This window comes from Bos taurus, unplaced genomic scaffold (genome assembly GCF_002263795.3).
Source record: "Bos taurus isolate L1 Dominette 01449 registration number 42190680 breed Hereford unplaced genomic scaffold, ARS-UCD2.0 Super-Scaffold_1723_ScbfJmS_2085, whole genome shotgun sequence".
Classification (NCBI taxonomy): domain Eukaryota; kingdom Metazoa; phylum Chordata; class Mammalia; order Artiodactyla; family Bovidae; genus Bos; species Bos taurus.
Window position 1 is genome coordinate 8,161,352 of NW_020192292.1, and position 23,816 is coordinate 8,185,167.

The 23,816-nt window shown below is 40.5% G+C and overlaps 1 pseudogene; it reads left to right on the forward strand.

Moving 5' to 3' along the window:
- The window catches only part of LOC112441536 (rho guanine nucleotide exchange factor 6-like), a 79,793-nt pseudogene that overhangs the window by 2,743 nt on the left and 53,234 nt on the right, over positions 1-23,816 (forward strand).

The window sequence follows — 23,816 nt, forward strand, 5'->3', positions numbered from 1 at the left end:
TCCTCCGTCCATGAGTATTCTCCGGGCAAGAATACTGGAGTGGGTTTCCATGCCCACCTCCAGGGGATCTTCCCAACCCAGGGATTGAACCCCTGGTCTCCCTCATTGCAGGTGGATTCTTTACCATCTGAAACCCAGCCAACAAGAATACTGGAGTGGGTAGCCTATCCCTTTCCAAGGAGATCTTCCTGACCAAGGAATTGGAACTGGGGTCTCCTGCATTGGCAGGTGGATTCTTTTCACCAAACTGAGCTACCAGGGAAGGCCCACTTGGTGGGGAGAGGGTTGTAAATAATCTGGTCCCTCATGGACTCTGCCCCAAGGACCTTTGGCAGTTCTAGTAGTCATGATAGGTGTTGTACATTGACAGGTTAGGACAGAGTCACAGCATAGTCATATGTACACAAGACTGTTTGGAAGAGTAAAGAATTTTTGTTTAAGCAGTAACCTAAGAGGAAACGAAAGGCAATGATCACCCCACTCCAGTACTCTGCCTTGGAAGAATCCCATGGATGGAGGGAGCCTGGGTGGGCTGCAAGTCCATGGGGTCGCTAGGAGTTTCGCACGACTGAAGCGACTTTCACTTTTCACTTTTAAACTTTCTGCACTGGAGAATGGAAAATGGCAACATCCACTCCAGTTGTCTTTGCCTGGAGAATCCCAGGGACAGGGGAGCCTGGTGGGATGCCGTCCTGTGGGGTCGCACCAGAGTCGGCACGACTGGAAGTGACTTGCAGCACCAGCAGCAAGCAAGAGGAAAGGAAGCACTTGAACTTTGGGTCTTGAATGATGAAAAGAGGCTTCTGATGGCAGAGGATAGAAGCAGTTATAAGTTAAGCTGGGAAGCAGGAAGCATGGAGTGAGTGATAGGAGGATTTGGGTTGAGGGTCAGGTGAGTGAAGAGAAGGGGGTGGCTGGAGCTACTTTAAGAAGGCTGTCAATGACAAGTTGTAAGCAGGGGATTGCATGTGGTTAGAGAAATCTTTCTAGTGATGATGTTGGGGCTGGATGCAGGGAATGGTGGGGATAATCAAGGAGATGTGGCAAAGCAGTAAAGACTACTGCTGAGGTCCCAGCAATCGACTTTGATGACTGTGGAGAAGAAGAAAGTGGATGATGCAGTAGATACTGTAAACAAGAATCAAGAAAACTTGCTGATGATATCTGTGAGGAAAGGGAAGAGGTGAACATAATGCCAAGCCTAGGGGTCCAGGTTGATGGTGAGCTCCTTAAGGGCATGCAGTGTCATCCCACCTAGCTGGCAGCAAAGGTTTATTTGTCAGGAGTAGGATATCAGTTCTATGATGAGGGAACCAGTGAGGCACAGAGCCTGAGGCATGCCTCTTTGCCCTCGTGGTGTTCAAGTCTTGTGAGGAGATGGTCTTACTAGCATATCAAATGCTCAGTTCTAAATACAAGGTAGTCTGGAGAATGGTGAGCAGAAGAGAGGTACCCAGCTCATCCTGACAAGGAGGTCAAACGAAATTATTCATCTTTGTATATCTTTCTGTGTCCATAGTGCCTAATGTAGTGCTTTAGACATAGGAAATGTTTGGTAATGCTGAACTCCCTTAATAGAGAAGATAGGAGGTTTTTGTGTGTGTGTGTGTGTGTGTTGTGGTGTGTGTGTGTTGGGGGTGGGTGATTGGTACTGGAAGATGATGAGTTGTTTTGGACATGTTGAGTGGAGGTGCCAGCAGGTTATCATTCTGAAGATTTCTAGCAGGTTGGCAGGATGAATTTAGAGCATGGGAGAGAGGTAAGAGCTGGAGATTAAACTGCCAATGGACACTCAAAGTGGTGGATGATGAAGTGTCAAATAGATAGCAGATCATCAGTGGACAGAGAGTATTGCAGTGACTGGAGAGGTTGGGAGAGGCTTCCTGGAAGAGATAGGACTTGAGCTGAACCCTCAAGACACGGAGGCTGTGTGGACAGGTCCAAAAGAGAGAGGAGGACAATATAAGTTGTAGTGATTGTTTGGGGAGAATGAAAACCATGAAAGATCGGTGGTAGTTCAAGTGGAGCGTGTTTAAGGGACTGTGGAGGAGATTAACTTGGTGTGATGCAAACATCTTGTTGGCAAAGTAGGTATCAGCTCTTTGCGACTTGAATCCTTTCCCCACCGATATCTTGCTGCACAAAACAGTAAGAAGGCCACAACCTACTTAGAATGCTGCTGAGGGACAATATAAACTCAGTGTTACGCTGTTTTATCCCCTGGAGAAGGGAATGGCTACCACTCCAGTATTCTTGCCTGGAGAATTCCATGGACAGAGGAGCCTGGTGGGCTATAGTCCATGGGGTCGCAAAGAGTCAGACACGACTGAGCGACTAACACTTAGAGATACTTGTCACTTTGGAATGTCTTTCCATAAAATCCATAGTGATGTTCCACTTAGGAAAGGACATTTATCTTTAAGAGTCTTTAAAAATGATTTCTAGATTAAATGTGTAGCTCAAAGAAACGAAACCTTCAATTTGAAGTTTCAACCCCTCTGCTATACAACTTCTGGGTCCTTTATAAAGTTGAATCAGGCATGGAATTCTGTGATCTCTATCTGCTTACTGTTGGCCAGATGTGTAACACGGAGATCACTGGAAGAGTCAGGAATTCTGGAATACTCATTCACGGTAGCCTGGGTACAATTCAGGCTGATGCTACAGGTTCTTTGTCTTAGAAATCAAACAAGGGAACTCCAGTCCCAGGCAACCCCTCAGCCCGCAGATGGCTCTGCTGGCCTCTGCGATGGAAAGCTGTGCAGAGTTTTGTTCCATTGACAAGAACACTTCATGCTCTGGTAAGTTTGCCCTTGGGGAATGGATTTTAAGTTTGAGAAAATCCTCTGTAACTTTTGTCTAGAGATAATTATGGCCAAAGCCCTGGAGACAGTTTCTTCCTCTCTTCAGGAGGTTGATTTCTGAGGACTTACAGAACACCACCACTCTAATACTGTAGAAAGTTGATAAATAGAATATTTGAGTATAGTGTTTTATACACACACACACACACACACATCTTTCAACATGAGTTTAAGGCTGAAGATAGAATAGTTTTTTGTGACCATGATGACAAAAGCCTCTCCGCAAGAATGAGAGAACTCAGACACAGGGTGACATTAGGAAGCTCTTGTTACCAGTCCTGCTGGCCACCTTTCAATTTCCTGTCACATGAGAAAAATACACCCCATTTTGAGGAAAAAATATTTTTTCCAAGGATCTTACTTCTTGAAAAGTACATGTATGAATAACTTAGTCATTATATAAACTACAGAAGGTCTTTTTTATCCATCATTTCATTTGACTCAGATACATTATAAATAAGAAAATTAGCCATTTAATCCTGTTTTCAGTCTTTTTCTTCAAAATTAGTGGTAACTTGTAAATGACCTTGTTGTTTACACACCAAAATCATGTTTGCCACTACATCATAGTAAGTTATATCTCAGTAACACAGTAGGTTATATCTCTCCTTAAAATTTTTGTCTTTGTTACCAAGAAAGGGTGAAGGTTTTATCAGGACTTTGCATTAAAATTTCCTGGCTATTGAGGCCAAATATGATTGAGCAGATATTTTAAACAAGTTCTGTTTTCTTCAGCTGATTCAGTTAAAGGGTCAATAAATCCTTCTAAAACTTCTTCTTTGCAGGTAAATGTAGATGTCAAATGAGGGGATTAGGTAGATGGCTAATTAAATTGTATTAAGGCAGATTAAGAAATGACTCTTCCTACTTATTCTAATCCAAAACCATGATGAGGCTTTATATTTAGACTTCCTGTTTTAATCCCCAGGGTGTATCACACAGATCCTTCACATCCAGAGAAAACCAGTTATCACTAGATTTCTTTTTGACTTGTCACCACCAACAGGCATAGGAATCTATACCTTAGCGAGGGAGAGGAATGAATGGAGAGTTAATGGGAAAGGGGTCGTTACATAGGAATAAGGACGATTTCTCTTTTTTCCCAACATTTGTAACATTTTTTAATTGAAATATTTGTTATTGTTGTTTAGTCGCTAAGTCGTGTCCAACCCTTTGTGACCCCATGGACTGTAGCCCGCCAGGCTCCCCTGTCTATGGGATTTCCCAAGCAAGAATACTGGAGTGGGTTGCCATTTCCTTCTCCAGGGGATCTTCCTGACCCAGGGATTGAACCCGGGTCTCCTGCATTGCAGGCAGACTCTTTACCAACTGAGCTACAAGGGAAGCCCCAGTTGTATAGTATTATATAAATTATATAATATAGTGATCACAATATTTAAGGGTTATACTCCATTTATAGTTATCATAAAATATTTGCTGTATTCCTCATGTTGTACAGTATATCCTTGTAGCTTATTTTATACCTAATAGTTATACCTAATAGTACCTGTTACTCTCCTATCCCTATATTGCCCCTCCCCCTTCCCTCTCCCCACTGGTCACCAATACTTTGTTTTCTGTATCAGTGAGTTTGCTTCTTTCTTGTTATATTCACTAGTTGGTTTATTTTTTAGATTCCATGAATACATCCTATTGTACAGTATAGTATTTGTCTTTCTCTGACTTATTTCACTTAGCAGAATGCCCTAGGAAGGTTACTTATGTCTACACTGTGTGACACCGTTGTTGTTTGAGTTATGCTAAATAACCCATTTGAATTCTTCACTACATTGATTGATTTCTTTTTTGTTGATTGAATTGAATTGACCAGTTTTTTAATGGCCTTAGAAACACCACCTAAAAGGTTTATGTTTTCATATTAGTTCTAGTTAGGTTATATTGCGGAGGAAAAAGTTTTCCTCTACCCTTCTAGGTTCTTTTGAAATTGGTAAGAGACAGATCAACAGGTGAAAATCACAAAAAAATTTTTAATAATATGTCTACATGGGAGAGACCCAGGGGAACTGAGTAAGTTGCCAAAATGGTGAAACGTTCACATTAAATACCATCTTCAGCTAAAGATAAAAGAGGGTGTTGGGGGTAGTGGTTTGTGACTTCAAAGGGGAAGAAGGCAATTGACAGAGAGATGGAAAAGCAAATGTTTGGCAAATAAATGTTTGCTGGGCCTTGCAGAGACCATGGAACACAGAGTGGACTCTGATCTCCAAGAGCTGTCCCCACCACCCCCAGCCCATGTTCTTTGCAGATGTCTCTGCTGATAGCTCTGTTCTGGGAACAGGCCTTCTACCTAAATTCTCTAGGCATCTAAGAGGGAGGTAAAAAGAAAGACTTCCTGAGTCTTTAGAGCCTTGATTGTTTTCAGCTCAATATAATCCATGTGCCAAAGAGACACTTTGGGGAGGGAAAATTGACCCCCCTTCTGTCACTTGGAACCACCCCCAGGGACTGAACTTGTTTCTTCTGCACCTCCACGTATTCATTCCTTCTCTGCGTGTCTCACTGAGAGTGGGTTTCAGCTAAGACCACATGTGTTAAGAGTAGGCAGTGGTGGGCTGGGGGGGTAGAGGGCAAAGGAGGAACAAGAGGCAAGAACTGTCACTGAAACCTGGTACTGGTGTTTTTCTCTTTGCATCCACCCCTTGAATTTTTTCATGGGGCCGGTTGTTTGCAAAGGCTACGTATCTAAAGATTTTCCAAGGTTGTCCTTCCAAATCTGTTTTCCTTCTCTCGGGGTTGATTCCCCATTCTGCACCAAGACTGCAGGGACATCCAGACCTTCCAGCACGACGCTGAGTGAGAGCAGGCATCCTTGCCTTATTCCTAATCTTGGGGTTCGGAATGCATTCAGCTGTAGGTTTTTCTCCACTAGGTAAGATGCTAGCTATAAGGTTTTTGTAGATGTCTTTATAGAGTTGGAGAAGTTCTTTATTCCTATTTCTTTTTGGAAGTTTTTGTTGAATGGGTATTTAATTTTGTCCTGTGCTTTTTCTGCATCCGTTGATATTATCATGTGATTTTTCTTTTTAGGCTATTACTAACATGGGTTTCATCTATTGATTTTTGAATATTTAACCAACTTGTATCCATGGGATGAATTCCATGGTATAAAGTTCTTATAAAATATTGCTGAATTCTATTTACTGATACTTTGTTAAGGTTTTTTCATCGAAATTCATGAGGGATATGGGTCTGCAGTTTTATTTTTTGTACTGTCTTTGTCTGGTTTTGGTGTCAGTGTAATAGTGACTTTATAAAATGAATTCTTTTATTTTCTGGAAGACATTGAGAAGAATTGCTATGACTTCTTCCTTAAACATTTGGTAGAACTCTCCATTAGAACCATATGCGCCTGGAGATTTCCTTTTTTCCATAGTTTTAAATTTATAAATTCAATTTCCATACTAGTTATAAGGTTCTTCAAATGGTATATTTAATAGTGGGTGAACTGTGGCAGTTTTGGTTTTCTGAGAAATTGCTCCATTTCACACCTGATTATCAAATTTATGTGTTTTGAGTTGTTCATACTATTTATTATCTTTTTGGTATCTCTAGAGTCTGTAAAGATATCCCATATTTCACTTCTCATATAGGCAATATGTGTCTTCTCTCTTTTTTCCTCCGTCAGTCTTGCTAGAGTTTGACTATTTTAAAATTTTTTTCACTAGAATTTTTTTATTAAAGTGTGATTAATTTGCAATATTGTATTAATTTCAGGTGTACAACAAAGTGATTTGGTTATACATATATATGTATATATCTCTATATTTTGAAAATTTCTTTTCCATTATAGGTCATTACAATATACTGAATATAGTCCCCTGGGCTATTCAGTAAATCCTTGTTAACAATTTTATTGATCTTATCAAAGCACCAGCTCTTTTAGCATTATGTTCAGCCACCCAGGAATCTCCATGGCAGTCACTGTTTTCTTTCGTGTTTCCCTGTTCTACTTTACATAGTTACCATTTTTTTTTTCAATTACAGTGACCAATTCCTTTGGGCTTTCCTTTCCTCTTCTGCATCTTAGCAGACTTTCCATTACTGTTTACCCTTCCTTTTGGCCTTGCTTTCAAAAGGCGACCACATCTTGCTGATTTCTCTGGAACGTTCTATTTTTATCGGACTGGTTTATGTCATAATTACACAAAACAACTGAGTTTTAAGTAGCATCAGGGCTATACTGTAGAAAACTTGTTTAATAAAAACTAAAAGAATTTGGTGACTGTTGATTTCAAGTATGCTGAAGAGTCCAAAACCATAGTGTGTGTGTGTTGGTGGGGGGCGGTGGGGGGCGGCGAGCACCAAGCTTGGCAATACAGTACTTGGGTTCATGTCTTGACTCTGCCACTTATAATCTCAAGTAATAGTCTGGGTGGCTTTGAATTGCTCAGATTTATCCAGTAAAGCCTCGTGAAGCCACCATGTGGATCCAGGCAGATCTTAAACTAGATATGCCCCATTTTTTGTTGCTGAGGAGTGGGAGAATTGGCCCTCATACCTGCGTTTCTGCTGTATTTCCACTTTACACAGCCTGGTCCAGCTGGACAGTTCACTGTCACAGGAACAGCCCTGTTTGAGTGTTGCCATTTCTACAGCTGTGCTCCTGGAATCTTCCCTGCTGAGAAAACGCTCTACTGTCTTCTCAGCCTGTTTGAATTCTAGCCCCCATCCAGGGACAGATCAAATACCCCCCTGCCCAGCAAGATCTTCTCTGACCATCCCAGATCGAACTGATGGCCCCTCTGAGCTCTGAGGTAGATGGGGAACCACTCACTGCTCATGCCATCGACCAGGCCCTTCAGTAGCTTCATCTCAGGACGTCCTGCTGCTTGGGAGCACAGGCTCTTGTCAAGACACACCCGGGCTTCAGTCCTGGCTCTGCCATTTCCCAAATTCATGCCCTTAGGCAGCTGACCTCACCTTTCTGTACTTTAGTGACCTCTGCAAAATGAGAAGATTATCTCTGCCTCACAGGGTCGTTGTAAAGATCAAATAAAATGTCCTAAAAGCTGGTAAGTGCCAAGTAAACATAAGGGATATTTTAAATGTAAAAATCATTAGAAATCAAGGTTAAATGGAAAAATGTTCATGAAATAGTGTTGTAATAGGAGAGTTAAGCTGTAGGTGAATTAAGGAAGATCACTGTGTGTGTGTGTGTGTGTGTTCACAAACACATGATAAAAGGAATAGGAAGACATACTCCAAAACGTTACTGTGGGTGATGGTTAGCTCTTGGTGACGGGTTAATTGTTGGTTTTTCTTTTATATATATTGTATTTTTTAGGAGTGGAATGTCATAGATATAAAACTAGAAAATATTACTTTTAGAAAAGGAAAGATCAAGGCCTGATGATAATACTTGGTTATGTATACTCTACCATACTTCAGAAGGAATTTAAAGCAGCATACAATATAATATAGCGAGGTAAAAATGGAATATACAGCAATGATATACAGGACAAAATGAGAGTAAGGAAGATAGTCTGTAGTGACACTGTTAAACATTTATGATTGTTGTCTTGTATTTTTTATTTTTTATATTTCTTTTGGCTGCACAAGGTGGCTTGTGAGATCTTAGTTCCCTGACCAGGGTTTGAACCTGATCCCCTTGCAGTGCAAGTGAGGAGCCTTAGCCATTGGACCACCAAAGAAGTCCCCTGTCTGTATTTTTATTAAGTGGTTTCTTTGTTTTTAAAAAAAGCATCCTGGGATATCTCTTCGTCATGAGTTTAATAGATAAGACAAACTTTGTAAAAGAAAGACAACAGTTTATAGCACAATGTAATGATATTAAACTGATACATAGAAGAATTTCCTGCTAGTTTTCAGTGTATTCAAGATTCCGATTATTTTATTCTGGGCACAATAAACAGCCAGCCCCAAGAAAGAATGGCTGCTATTATCTGTATTATGTTATTCTTGTATGGTTAGTTGCAAGTTACAAACATAACGTATTTGGTTAGCATTCCTTTGCTTATCTGTTTTATAATAAGTCGAATGGAAAGGCAGATGAGTGAAGAAACAGCCCAAACTGGATCTGAAGTTCTTGCCTTGACCCTGTCATTAAGAAGCTGTGACTTGACCATCTGTAGTTTAGTAAGATTATAGCTTCACTTGTTTAGAAACGTACATTTCCTTTGAGCCTTCCACTTGACAATATTTATATGTTAGTTGACCTATGTTATAAAATGTTCATCTTAGACTTGTGTGATATTAACATAATTTAAATGTCTTTTTCACAGAGAGACCTCTCTCCCCCAAGGCTGTCAAAGGATTTGAAGCGACTCCACTTACCAAGAATTATTATACTGTGGTGAGTGTTCAGATGATGAACAAAAATTTTCTTGACTCTCTATATGGAGAACCACTGAAGTGTCGAGGAGGCACCAATGGAAGACTGGAGAAAGTTGCATTGCAAGGGTCTAATGTCAGCTTAATTATAATGGAACTCTTCTACTTGTAGGTTTCTTACAGATGTCTAGAAGTTTTACATCCCCTGTACTGAGTAATTCAAGGGTAGCACAAAGATTCAGAGCAAGACCTTTTAAACCGCAACAAAGGAGAAATTGGCTGATATGTCGACATTATGGGGAAATTCAGCAGTTAGAGCTCGCCTTACATATAGGAGGTGAATCCCCAAGTTCTTTTAATGGAATAAAGTTTACATGATTGCATAGTGTGATTTTATTTTAGAATCAATCAATTTGCTATGATATCCTTGGAAATATTATCAACCTTGTTCTTGAGGACAGCCCAAAGGGAAGACTGTCCTTTGGCACAGAGGGAGGAATAAAATGGCTCTGGCTTGAACACAGATATGACAAAATATATAAGCTATAAATAGGGCATGTGCAATACTCAAAATAAGTTCCTGTTTGAAAAAGAAATTGTATAATTTCCCTTAATCTACTCTGTTTTCCTCCATGTCTTCTTTCCAGACTTGGCCCAGTCACTAATGAAAAGGTCAAGTCCTCATAACCCCGAAGTCTCCCTGTTTGGTAGCCTTGTCATCTTCCTCATCACAGCTGAAATATAGTTTCACCCTTCACCTAATGTTCTATGTGTGTTTTTGCTGCCGATTTCTTTCATTGTGTGCATGGATAAACAGTTTTTATTTTATTTTTTGGCCATACTGTGTGGCTTGCGGGAGCTTAGTTCCCAGACCAGGGATGGAACCCGTGCCCCCTGAGGTGGAAATGCAGAGTCCTAACCACTGGGCCGGCAGGGGAGTCCCTCAAGAGTTTTAAAATCTTTCTATACATTTGGTTTCAAAAAATGAAATATCATTCTTCAGTGAGTTTGCTTCATAATGATAACATGAACAGTAGTTGGTGTGAAAAATCAGGTAGGAACTTCATAGGTAGCATGGACAATAATCACAGGGGATAATTTTGTCACTATTTTCCTTTTACATTTCTGAGGTTAAAATACATCACTCAACAGAGCTAGGCTCCCTTCTCTCTTCATCCCTGATCACTTTTTTTAAAAAACTGGTAATATTTTGATGCATTTCCTACACATATATAGCTATATATCATTGAAGTGAAGTGAAGTGTAATCGCTCAGTCGTGTCCGACTCTTTGCAACCCCGTGGACTGTAGCCCACCAGGCTCCTCCGTCCATGGGATTCTCCAGGCAAGAATACTGGAGTGGGTTGCCATTCCCTTCTCCAGGGGATCTTCCCGATCCAGGGATCGAACCCAGGTCTCCCGCATTGCAGGCAGACGCTTTAACCTCTGAGCCACCAGGGAACCCCAGTGTAGTTGTAATCATGCTATCTACACAATTTGTGTTCTGAGTTGTCACTTAAGGTTATCATATTTTCAATTATTTATTTGCCTTGTATTTTCTTTTTTATTCTAGTTTTATTGAGAAAAAATTGACATGCAACACTGTAAATTTAAGGTGTACAGCATAATGATTTGACTTACATACATCATGAAATGATGACCCCAGTAAGTCATTGAACATCCATGATCTCATAGAGTTACAAAATCAAAGAAATGGAAAAAAATGTGTTTTCCTCGTGATGAGAACTCTTAGGATATACTATCTTAACAATAATCATAAAGAGCATACAGCAGTGTCAATTATATTTATCATGTTGTACTTTATATCCCTAGTACTTATAACTGTGAGTTTGTACCTTTTTACCGCCTTCACACAATCCCCCCCAACCTCTGGTCCTGACCATTTCTTTTAGCTTCCAGGTGAACCCCAATGATTAAATTTTTAATGGAAGGGTGCAGTCAAATGGTGAATGAAAGTGTTACAATAGCTGCTTCTCCCTGCCGGTCTGGAGCATACAATCACTCTGCTTTGACTCTCTCTCTGCCTCTGCTGAGTCTATCAACCCACTCCAGTATTCTTGCCTGGAGAAGCCCATGAACAGAGGAGCTTGGCGGGCTACAGTCCACGGGTCGCAAAGAGTCGGACACGACTGAGCAACTTCACTGGGATTATCCAAGGCAGACTAACCTCTGTGATTCTTATGGGCATTATACAAATCCTATCTATACTAAATACCAACTCAAGATGTACTGCAGTTTCTATCACCCATCTCCTGTTGGAGTCCATGTACCTTATTTCCACATCTCGCTGTTACAAACAATTCTGCAGTGAACATCCTGTGTGTAACTTTGGCAAAGCGTATAAAGATCTGTAAGGTGGAGTCCTAGAAGTTAAATTGTTGAGCCAAAAAAAATATATATATTTAAATTTTTTCTCAAACCAAACTTAATTTAAAAAAACCCAAAAGGTCTTGGGGAGCCCATGATGGTCTGAGAAGGAACTGTAGAGCTGTAGTATGAGAATTGCTGGATTATTGAGACCAGTTGGACTTACTATTGTAATTAGATATGCATGTGAAGGGATTTGGGCTTAGTTGGTGTTTTTTAAAAATCTACATTTTTGAGTATTTAGGCAAATTTTTAGCAGCAACAAATTCAAAATATGTTCCGAGTGTTCTGATCACCCTCCCAATCTGTGTTGAATACCTGAGTACTCACCCACAGTATTTGGAGATCTGAAAAATCAAGTTCACCCATATGTAAGGTGTCCCCATCTCATCTCACATTAGCTCGTCTTCCTAAGAGTCATTAATTGTAGATGTTTTCCGTTGCTAGTTCTGTAAGAGCACTAGTGTCTGATTTTTACTTCATTTTTTTTAAAACAGGAAGAATTTTTTTATTATATAAATAATGATTAAAAAATCAGACTGCAGGAAAAGTATAAAGAAGAAAATAAATATCACCTGTAATTCCACCACTCAGAGATGATCATCATTAACATCTTGCTGAATCTGATGCCAAACTTTCTTTGATGTGTGGGTGTGTGTATACATATATACATATACATAGCCTGTTTAAATATAAATATAGCTATAAATAAAACAGGAACTATGTCTTCTTCATTATTTCTCCTTCATGGAGATTTTTTGTTCTCACACCCTGATGATACTGTGATCAGACATGTTCTTATGCTCTTCATTCAGTGAGTCCTCGCTAGTCTAAATGCTTTCTTTATTTTGGTCTTGTGTATTAGTCGGGGTTCTCCAGAGAGACAGAACAAATGATACATACAAGGAATTGGCTTGTATGATTATGGAGGCTGAGAAGTCCCATGATCTGCCATGTGTAAGCTGAAAACCCAGGACAGGTGGTGGTGTAGTTCAGTCTGAGTCTAAAGGCCTGAGAACTAGGAGAGCTAAGGGTATAAATTCCAGTCCTCAGGCAGCAGATGTTCCAGCTCAAGCAGTGAGGTACAAAGAGAGCCAATTCTCCCTTCCTTCACCTTTTTGTTCTATTCAGGCCAACAGATTGGATGATGCACATTGCGGAGGGCAATCTGCTTTACTCAGGCTACTGGTTCAAAGTTCACCTTATCTGGAAACACTCTCACAGACCTGCCCAGAAATAGTATTTAATCTGGGCATCTCATGACCCAACCAAGTTGATACATAAAATTAATTCTCACATCCTATAAGCTTGGGCAGGATAGAGACCTCTTGGAATTTGCAGGTCTGCACACATTCTCTCCCCTTTTTCAAGTTTCTGAGGGATTATCAGCTGATCTTGGACCCATTTAAGCCTCAGTTTGCTTCTGGTGGCACATAAGTTCCGAAATGTTTAGAAGTTCTCCAGTATGATCAAAGTGACGTAGGGAGCCCAACTCAGACCTACATCTGCCATGAAGCATGTTTAATGTATCTAACTGAGGCTTGGCCTCTCCTAGCCAGTTGTTTTGAAAGGGAGTTTAGCATCCTTTAGGGACATGACAGCCTAAAGGAGGCTTTTGCTGCTCCTGACTTTGGTTCCTTCATTGTCCTAAAAATTCACTGTCATTTGTTAAACGTCTCTTACCATTGAACAAAAGCATATCGTTTTGTATGAGTTATTTTTCTAATAATCTGCTCAGTGGCTCTCTTTGCCTATTGTAAGTTGATGTTATGTGCCAGGAGGGATTAAAAATAAAGAAGAACAATAGCAACAAAAGAAAATGGTGACTATGTGAGGTGATGGATGTGTTAATTAGCTTGATCGTGGTGCTCATTTCACAATGTGTGCATACATCAAAATGTGAAGTAAGATATCTTGAATATATATAATTTTTATTTGTCAATTAGATTGCAATAAAACTGAAAAAAAAGAAAAGAAAGAGGAAACTATGTAGCTTAGTTGTGGGTTCATTTGCATGCAGCACTTAGGTCTTGGCATCCATGGTCTCACCGGGAAGACAGGACCGACGTGGTGTAAGCCACATGGCAGGCAATGATGTCAAGTGACAAACTGTCCTAAGATGAGTTGCTCCAGATGTGGCTGGGAAACCTTTTGCATTTGAAAGCCCCCAGGGAGACCATTAAAACTGTAGATATTTGGGATCCACATCTGGCTTGTTACATTAGAATCTTTGGCCATAGGTCCTAGTAAACAGCATTTTTAAACAGTTCCCTCAGCTGCTTTCTCTCCATTCCTCACAGGCGATTCTGATACTCACTAAACTAAAATTCAAAAATCAATAAAGGAAAATATTGGATTTCCTAGGTGTATCAGTGGTAAAGAATCTGCCTGCCAATGCAGGAGGTACAGGAGACGCGAGTTTGATCTGTGGGTCGGGAAACTCCCCTGGAGAAGGGAATGACAACCCACTCCCATATTCTTGCCTGGACAATTCCATGGACAGAGGAGCCTGGCGGGTTATAGTCCATGGGGTCACAGCGAGGCAGACATGAATTAGCAACTAAACAACAACAGCAACAGGAAAAAGTTGAATGGCAGAGAGGATTGAGGGCATGTTAGGGCTTAGATAAGCAGAGAAGAGCTGGAAGGGGAGTCAGGCAGGGAGAACCATGTGAGCACATTCATCCTGGCAAGAATGTGCATGCCTGCAACCTGTCCCTGCAGAAGGGACTGCGTTCTCTTCCATTCCCATCAAAATGCCTCTCAGAGGGTGAAATTCCTTATTTATTGCAACAAGTGCAGCCCACTGTAAGAATATGGTCCTTTGTGCTGCCACAAATAGGCCAGGCTCACTGATACAAGCACCCCTCAAAGATATTGCAGATATGATTCCATGAGTGCTCAGTCACTCAGTCATGTCTGATTCTTTGTGACCCCATGGACTGTAGCCCGCCAGGCTCCTCTGTCCATGGGATTTCCCAGGCAAGAATACTGGAGTGGGTCGCCATTCCCTTCTCCAGGAGATCTTCCCAACCCAGGGATTGAACCCATGTCTCTTGAGTCTCTTGCTTTGGCAGGCAGATTCTTTACCACTAGAGCCATCTGGGAAGGCCCATTTGATTCCAGAGCATCGCAAGAAACTGAGTTACATGAGTTGTTTGGTTTCCCAGTGCATATAAGAGTTATGTTTCCATTTTATTTTTCTTTTAAGTCCTATCCAATTTTAAAATTTTAATTAAAAAAATTTTGACCATGCTGCACAGCATGTAGGATTTTAGTTCCCCAACCAGGGATCAAACCCGTGTCCCCTGCAGTGGAAGCATGAAGTCTTAACCACTGGACCTCCAGGGAAGTCCCTGTTTATGCTTTACTGTCATCTATTAAGTGTGCAATGGCATTATGTCTTAAAAAACAATGTACACGCCTTAATTAACAAATATTTTATTGTTAAAAATGCTATGATCTAAGCCTTCAGCGAGTTGTAATCTTTCTGCAGTAGTCATATCAAAGATCACCCATCACACAATGAATATAATAATAACGATAAAGTGTAGACTCTTGGGAGAATTACCAAAAGTGACACAGAGACCTGAAGTGAGCAAATGCTGTTGGAAAAATGGCGCCGGTAGACTTGCTTGATTCAGGGCTGCCATACACCTTCCGTTTGTGAAAATACACGATGTCCACAAAGTGAAATGAAACAAAGTGCGATAACACGAGGTTTGCCTGTACTAAACTCTGGAAGTTGCCTCTGTCTGCAACTGTATATCTGTAGAGATATTTCCCTACAGCCAAATAGGCAAATATAATAAGTAAGGGCCAGTATTGTTTATTTTTTCTAACTTTCTTCTACTTTATTGTAATGTATGGCAGATGCCTAACCAGTCTGTTTTCAGTGCCTCCATTCGGTAGGAAAGGTGGAAAGATTTTTTTCTCTACCTTTCTAGTGCTTATCTACCCTTCTTAGAAAAAGAAAACTTTATATTTTCGGGCAGTTCTAGCTTCATGGTGAAACTGATCAAAATGGAGAGATGTCTTGTATACCCCTGCCCCTAAACATGCATAGATAGCCTCCCCCACTATCAGCATGTCCCATCAGAGTGGTATGTTTGTGACAATTGATGAACCTACATTGACACATCATTAGCACCAAAGTCCAGAGTTGACATTGCCATTACCCTTGATGTTGGACATTCTAGGGGTTTGGACAAATGTATAATGACATCTATCTACCTTTAGAGTGTTGTTCAGGGTAATTTCACTGCCCTAAAAAACTTCTGTGCATTCTCTCTTTTTTAAACCACTAATCTAAACTACCTTACCCATCTATCCATTTATTCCTTCTCCATATGCCATATTCTTTTTTGCCTTCTTATTTCCTGTTTGACTCATCCATCCATGTCTTCCACCTGAAGTTGGGGAGATGATGAGAGTTTTCAGAGTCCAATTCTGTTTTGCTGGGTCTGTCAATTACAGGGCATGGTGCTGCTTGTTTTGTGAAAACCAAGGACTTGGAGAAGTGAAATTGACCACTGCACTTGAATGTAAGCAGGTGGCTCTTCTGTCATATAAGCCAAATATTGTATAAATACAATAATGTATTGCCCTTTCCTGTTTCATAGTAGTTTACCAACACAAACTCATTTTTTGTAGGCATCATAATTATCTCAGAATTCCTATAACAGTGATTTGGCTTAGATTTAAGTTTTCTTAAGGCCGTTATAGTTTTCCTTTATCATGGGACGTATCTCTATAGTCAGCCTTTGTTTCTGCATTTTAGCCCCTTAAAATAATTTCCTCAGACCTATATGATTCGTTCCCTTTGGAAAACAGAGTTATAAAAATGAATTCACTCTAAAGCATTTCCAGGAAATGGAGGAAATATATTTTACTGGAAAATCAGTAGCCTAGGATGGAGGTTCAAAAGGCCTCTACCTCTTTTTCTATGGCTTCTAACCATCTGTTTTATTCTGAATTTAGTCAAAGGTTAATTGAGCAAAAGGATACTCCGTTGTCCTTGTGAAGAAGGAATCAGGGAAGCAAAGGCAATGTCTGGACAGTGTATTTTAGTATTGAGTGGATTTCATCTCAATCAGATTGTACTGCTCTGAAGTTAGTTGGCCTGCCAAACTCCCTGCCTTCTGACTCACCACTGAGGCCTTCTGTTTGGGAACACATAGCCTTCTCTGTCTGCTTCCCTTTTTAATCCTTTTACAGTAGATGCCCTGTGGCCTGAAAAATAAAGAACCAGTCTCCAAAGTTCATCAGTTGGTCTATTGAGATTGAGGAAAGCAATAAAAATCCAAGTGAATTTGGGAAAGAATCTTAGGCATCCACCATGATGAGCATTTCTACTAATCACACCACAGCAAGGGCAATACTGTTCAGTACATCATCATTCAAACACATTTTGCATTATTTAACGAAGGACTCATTAATCACCTTTGTCAATCTAGCTTGTAAAATCAGCATTCAGTTCAGTTCAGTTGCTCAGTCGTGTCCTACTCTGTGACCCCATGAATCGCAGCATGCCAGGCCTCCCTGTCTATCACCAACTCCCGGAGTTCATCCAAACTCACGTCCATCTAGTCGGTGATGCCATCCAGCCATCTCATCCTCTGTCATCCCCTTCTCCTCCTGCCCCCAATCCCTCCCAGCACCAGAGTCTTTTCCAGTGAGTCAACTCTTCCCATGAGTTGGCCAAAGTACTGGAGTTTCAGCTTTAGCATCAGTCCTTCCAAAGAACACCCAGGACTGATCTCCTTTAGAATGGACTGGTTGGATCTCCTTGCAGTCCAAGGGACTCTCAAGAGTCTTCTCCAACACCACAGTTCAAAAGCATCAATTCTTTGGTGCTCAGCCTTCTTCACAGTCCAACTCTCACATCCATACATGACCACTGGAAAAACCATAGCCTTGACTAGACGGACCTTTGTTGGCAAAGTAATGTCTCTGCTTTTGAATACGCTGTCTAGGTTGGTCATAACTTTCCTTCCAAGGAGTAAACGTCTTTTAACTTCATAGCTGCAATCACCACCTGCAGTGATTTTGGACTGGAAAAGGTCAGTTTTCATTCCAATCCCAAAAAAAGGCAATGCCAAAGAATGCTCAAACTACCACACAATTGCACTCATCTCACACGCTGGTAAAGTAAAATTCTCAAAATTCTCAAAATTCTCCAAGCCAGGCTTCAGCAATATGTGAACCGTGAACTTCCAGATGTTCAAGCTGGTTTTAGAAAAGGCAGAGGAACCAGAGATCAAATTGCCAACATCCGCTGGATCATGGAAAAAGCAAGATAGTTGCAGAAAAACATCTATTTCTGCTTTACTGACTATGCCAAAGCCTTTGACTGTGTGGATCACAATAAACTGGAAAATTCTGAAAGAGATGGGAATACCAGACCACCTGACCTGCCTCTTGAGAAACCTATATGCTGGTCAGAAAGCAACAGTTAGAACTGGACATGGAGCAACAGACTGGTTCCAAATAGGAAAAGGAGTACGTCAAGGCTGTATGTTGTCACCCTGTTTATTTAACTTATATGCAGAGTACATCATGAGAAACGCTGGACTGGAAGAAACACAAGCTGGAATCAAGATTGCTGGGAGAAATCTCAATAACCACAGATATGCAGATGACACCACCCTTATGGCAGAAAGTGAAGAGAAACTAAAAAGCCTCTTGATGAAAGTGAAAGAGGAGAGTGAAAAAGTTGGCTTAAAGCTCAACATTCAGAAAATGAAGATCATGGCATCTGGTCCCATCACTTCATGGGAAATAGATGGGGAAACAGGGGAAACGGTGTCAGACTTTATTTTGGGGGGGCTCCAAAATCACTAAAGGTGGTGATTGAAGCCATGAAATCAGCATTCAGCCACCCTCAAAACTTGCAACATTATGAGTTTAGTATATGTTTCTGTTCAGATCTCCAGAACTCAGTCAAGGGCAGTGAGGAGTGTCTGCCTTCCTGCTTCTGTTTGTCCGTACGAGTGATTGCAGCGCAGATAGAAGCCTTGGAATACTGCTTCGCTTACACACTCCAATAAACCCCTTGGACCAGGGCAGTTGGCACCTTTCTTGCAAAATCTTAGTCCTTTCTGCAAAGGGAACTTGAGATGATTGCATTTTAAAGGAAGTTGAAATAATAAAACTGTTTCAACAGGGAGATAGCAACCTTGGAGTTAAAGTAGTGATGTTTAATTGTCTTAAAAAATTACACTTTATGATGTAAATAATGTCTTCGAAATTTCTAATTTAAAAATTCCCTCAGGCAATGATTGTGTTTTTTTTTCTTTTTCGCTTTGTTTTTCTTTTTTTTAAACGAACATTATAATCTGGATAGTATGACAGTTTCAGACAACGGTTCTTGAATGCAAGGTTGAGGATTTGAGACGGTACATTACTAGACATGGTCTCTTCAGAAAAATGTGAACAAAGGAAGTGATAAACTGACTTCATTCTCTCCTGGATATAAGTGGGAAGCCAGGCCACCAGCCTCTTTTTCTTTCAATATGAATACTGTAGACAAATAAATATTGCTAAAAAGGAAATCTGTATAAGAGTTTTACCTCTTAATAACTGTGGTCCTGTTGAATTCTAGTGCACCTCTTTCTATTTGTAAGAATAAAAAATGAATCCTAGTGCTGAATGTGAGTAAAAGTGATTATTTAATACACTGCAGTGAACAACAGCTCAGCTGGGCAGAGAGGTGTAAGGATGGACAAATTGAGTTTGGAAGGGTATTCTACTGGATAAGGACTTGAACTCAGAGAAAAAACAGAAAAATTTCCATGAACAGATGAGAAATTTGTCCTTCGAATTTAAGATAACAGCTATAATGATATATAATTCACATACCACAAAAGTCACCACTTTAAAGTGTACAATTCACTGATTTTTAGTAAATTATGTGATGATCACCACCATCTTATTTTATAACATTTTCATCACCTCAATAAGAAACCCTGTACCCATTAGTACTCACTCCCTCCAGCCCTTAACAACCACTAATCTACTTTCTGTCTCTCTGTAGAGTTTTCCTTATTCTGGATGTTTCATATAAATTGAATCATACAATCTTTGTTCTTTTGTGTCTGGCTTCTTCCTTAGCATAACATTTTCAAGGTTCATCCACGTTGTGTCTTAGTAACTCATTGCTTTTTTTGACTGATTAATCTTCCATTGTATGGATATAATAGGTTTTGTGTATCCAACCATCACCCGATGGACCTTTGGGTTATTATTTATAATGCTGTTGTGAAAATTGATGTGCAAATATTTACATAGAGATATTTTTTCATTCTTTCTAGTAATGGATTACTGGGTCATATGATAAATCTATGTCTGACTTTTTGAGGAACTGCCGAACTGTTTTCCACAGTAGCTACTTTCCATAGAAAGTTTTTGACTTTCCCACCAGCAATGTATGAAGGTTCCAGTTTCTCCATATCTTCACCAACCCTTTTTATTTTCTACTTTTTCTTTTTATTATAGCCACTCTACTAAGTGTGAAGTAGTATTGTGGTTTTGATTAGCATTTCCCTAGTGGTTAACTCGGAGAAGGCAATGGCACCCCACTCCAGAACTCTTGCCTAGAAAATCCCATGGATGGAGGAGCCTGGTAGGCTGCAGTCCATGGGGTCGCTAAGAGTCAGACACGACTTCACTTTCACTTTCACTTTTCACTTTCATGCACTGGAGAAGGAAATGGCAACCCACTCCAGTGTTCTTGCCTGGAGAATCCCAGGGTCGGCGAAGCCTGGTGGGCTGCTGTCTATGGGGTCGCACAGAGTCGGGCACGACTGAGCGACTTCACTTTCACTTTCATGCATTGGAGAAGGAAATGGCAACCCACTCCAGTGTTCTTGCCTGGAGAATCCCAGGGTCGGCGGAGCCTGGTGGGCTGCTGTCTATGGGGTCGCACAGAGTCGGACACGACTGAAGCGACTTAGCAGCAGCAGCAGCAGTGGTTAACTATGTTGACTATCTCTTTATGTGCATGTTGGCCATTTGTATATCTTCTTTGGCGAGATGTCTATTTAAATCCTTTGCCAACTTTAATTGATTACTTTTATTGTTGAGTTATAAATTCTGAATAGTAGACCCTTTTCAAATACATTATTTGTAAATATTTCCCCCATTTTGTGGGTTGTCTTTTTCTTGACAATGTCCTTTGGTGAGCTTCTCTGGTGGCTCAGTGGTAAAGAATCCAAAGGAGACACAGGAGACATGGGTTTGATCCCTGGGTTGGGAAGACCCCCTGGAGAAGAAAATGGCAACCCACTCCAGTATTCTTTTTTTTTAATTTTTAAAATAATCTTATTCATTTTAATTGGAGGCTAACTACTTTACAATATTGTAGTGGTTTTGCCATACATTGCCATGAATCCACTCCAGTATTCTTGTCTGAGGAATCCCATGGACAGAGGAGCCGGCGGGCTATAGACCATGGGGTTGCAAAAGAGTTGGACATGACTTAGCAACTAAACAATGTCCTTTGATACATAAAAGTTTTTAATTTTCATGAATTTAAATTTATCCATCTTTAGTCTCTTGTTGCTTGTGCTTTTGGTGTCATCCAAGAATCCATTGCCAAATCCAAGGTCAGGAAGATTTCCTCTTCTGTTTTCTTCTCAGGGTTTTGTAATTTTAACTCCAGCATCCATTTTGAGTTAGTTTTTTAATATGATGTGAAGTAGGAGTGCAAGTTCTTTCTTTGCATGTACTTATCCAGTGGTCCCAGCACCACTTTTTAAAAAATATCTCTTTAAAAACTCTATTTTATATTGGGGTATAGTTGATTAACAATGTTCGTGTTGTTAGTTTAAGGTGTACAGCAAAGTGAGCCTCCAGCAACTCATCAATTATAGTTCACGTTTTCCTACCTTGCTTCCCATTCCTGTGGAGGCTTCTCATGGTTTTCTGCTCCAGCAAGATATGATCTCTATCTGCTTGTCTGTTTCTCTAATTTTGAGTGTATCATTTTTCCCTTGTGACCTCAATTCCCTGACAAATGTAAGTAAAGTTCTTTTTCCCATTTTTTTAAAAGCTATTTGCTTGTTTTTAGGATGGAGTAATTTTTAGGATGGACTAGCAAATGCCTTAAATGCTGGAGTGGAAACCAGAAGTCCTGTTTCTTCTTTTTTGATATAGGCATGTATAGCTATTTACCGTCTCCAAGCACTGTTTTAACTGCATCGTACAAGTGTTTTATGTTGTGTTTTTTTTTTTAATTCATCTCAAGATAGTTTCTAATTTCCTTTGTTGTGCGTTGACTTCCTGTAGGGGGTAACATTTCTATTTCATTAGTGGGTTAATTTCACAGCACACTGGTACCTCCAGGCCCCTAGATGCACGCTTATTTCTAGAGTAGGCATTCCTCTTTAAGGAACAGAGAAACTGAAAGTAGACGTGAGTGGCTGGGAGGAGGGGCTACAACTCATTGGGGCCACCCCTATAGCCCATGTCCTTGTCGGCCAGGGGTGATATTGCCCTTCAGGTGACATTTGGCATTGTCTGGGCACATTTTTGATTGTCATACTTGGGCAGGGGGTGGCGTGCAGCTGACATCTGACGGGTAGATTCCAGTGATGTTGCTAAACATCCTGCAGTGCACAGGGCATCCCCTCACAACAAAGAGTGATCTGCTCTGAAATGTCAATAACTGCCATTGAGGAACCTTTTTTTTAACCATTTAAATTGGAAGGGACTGTTTCCCAACTCACCCAGCACCTACACGTACAGTGTCTCCCTTACCTCTTCACAATGGTCCCTGAGGTAGGTGAAATGTCACAATCTGAGATGAGGCAAGTGAAACCTTAAAACTGAAGCAACCTGCTCATTGGTAGCAGAGCCTGGACGACCACCCTTCAGTTCAGTTGTTTCAAAACAAACCACAGCTGCCTGGACCTCCAGGTGGTTTTTCCATTCCACCTTTTAAAAGCAGATCATCATGCCCTGTCTTGTGAGTACATGTCTGGCATGTTGGTAGGTAAAGGGCTTCTCCTGGCTAAGAATGCTTCACATGGTCTTGTGAGCCCCCTGTTTAATGTCTCCCCCTGCAGATAGAGTAGAAACTCCCTGAGGGCAGGTATGGCCTTTGTCACCACATAGTGAAAGTTGCTCAGTCATGTCCGACTCTTTGCGACCCCATGGACTGTCCATGGAATTCTCCAGGCCAGAATACTGGAGTGGGTATCCTTTCCCTTCTCCAGGGGATCTTCCCAACCCAGTGATCGAACCCAGTTCTCCCGCATTGCAGGCGGATTCTTTACCAGCTGAGCCACAAGGGAAGCCCTGTCACCACATAGACAGTAAATTTGTGTTGAATGGATTAGGAGATATGAGAAAGTACACCAAAATGTTAGCTTGGTGGATCTCTAAGAACTTGGAATGAAGGTTGTAGCTGCCTCCAGAAAAGGCTGGGAAATGGGGCATGACTCCAGGGCTGGTGGTGGAAGAGAAACTGTGGACCTATTTATTGATTATTTTGCCTAGAGGATTTTCTTTGGGCTATCATTAATAATACTGGTAAGCATCATTTCCCTCATTTAATTCCTCACATTTCAGCTTCTTTTTCTCTTTGAAATGTTTATACTGGCACTTTTTACTTTTAATTAAAAAACCAGTTTTAACCCTGCTTAAAAATTCAGTGTCCTCAGATTTTGTCACCTAAAGATCTTCTCAAAAACATCATTTAAAAAAATCTGTTTTGGTGTTTGATATCAGTTATCGTGAAATTATCCTGACGTTGAATCTCTATGTCTTGGGGTAGTTGGTCTCAGTCTTCTCAGCCATAAAATGGAAATGATGATCCTTTGTTAGCTGAGACTTTTACTGAGGATAAAATAATTTAAAGCACACAAAAGCATTCTGAGCCATACTGTGTAAATGGTAGGGCCCCTCCAAGTAAAGGTAATTCTGAAAAAACATGTATGAGTTATGCAATATAACCAATTGCCATGCAATTATTAGTTTGCTAGAATGCATTCAGATTTTGTGTTCCTTACTCACACTGCTAACCTGAGTAAATAGGACTTTTCTTTCTTATAATTTGATAAAAAGATCTAAAACTGTATTTTATTTTGGACTTTTCTGACAATTACAATACCTTGATCTTTGTTTCTCCATAGGTGTTACAGAATATCTTGGACACTGAAAAAGATTATGCTAAAGAACTTCAGTCTCTTCTTGTTACTTACTTAAGACCCCTGCAGTCCAATAACAAGTAAGTTTTATATTTTAAACCCCT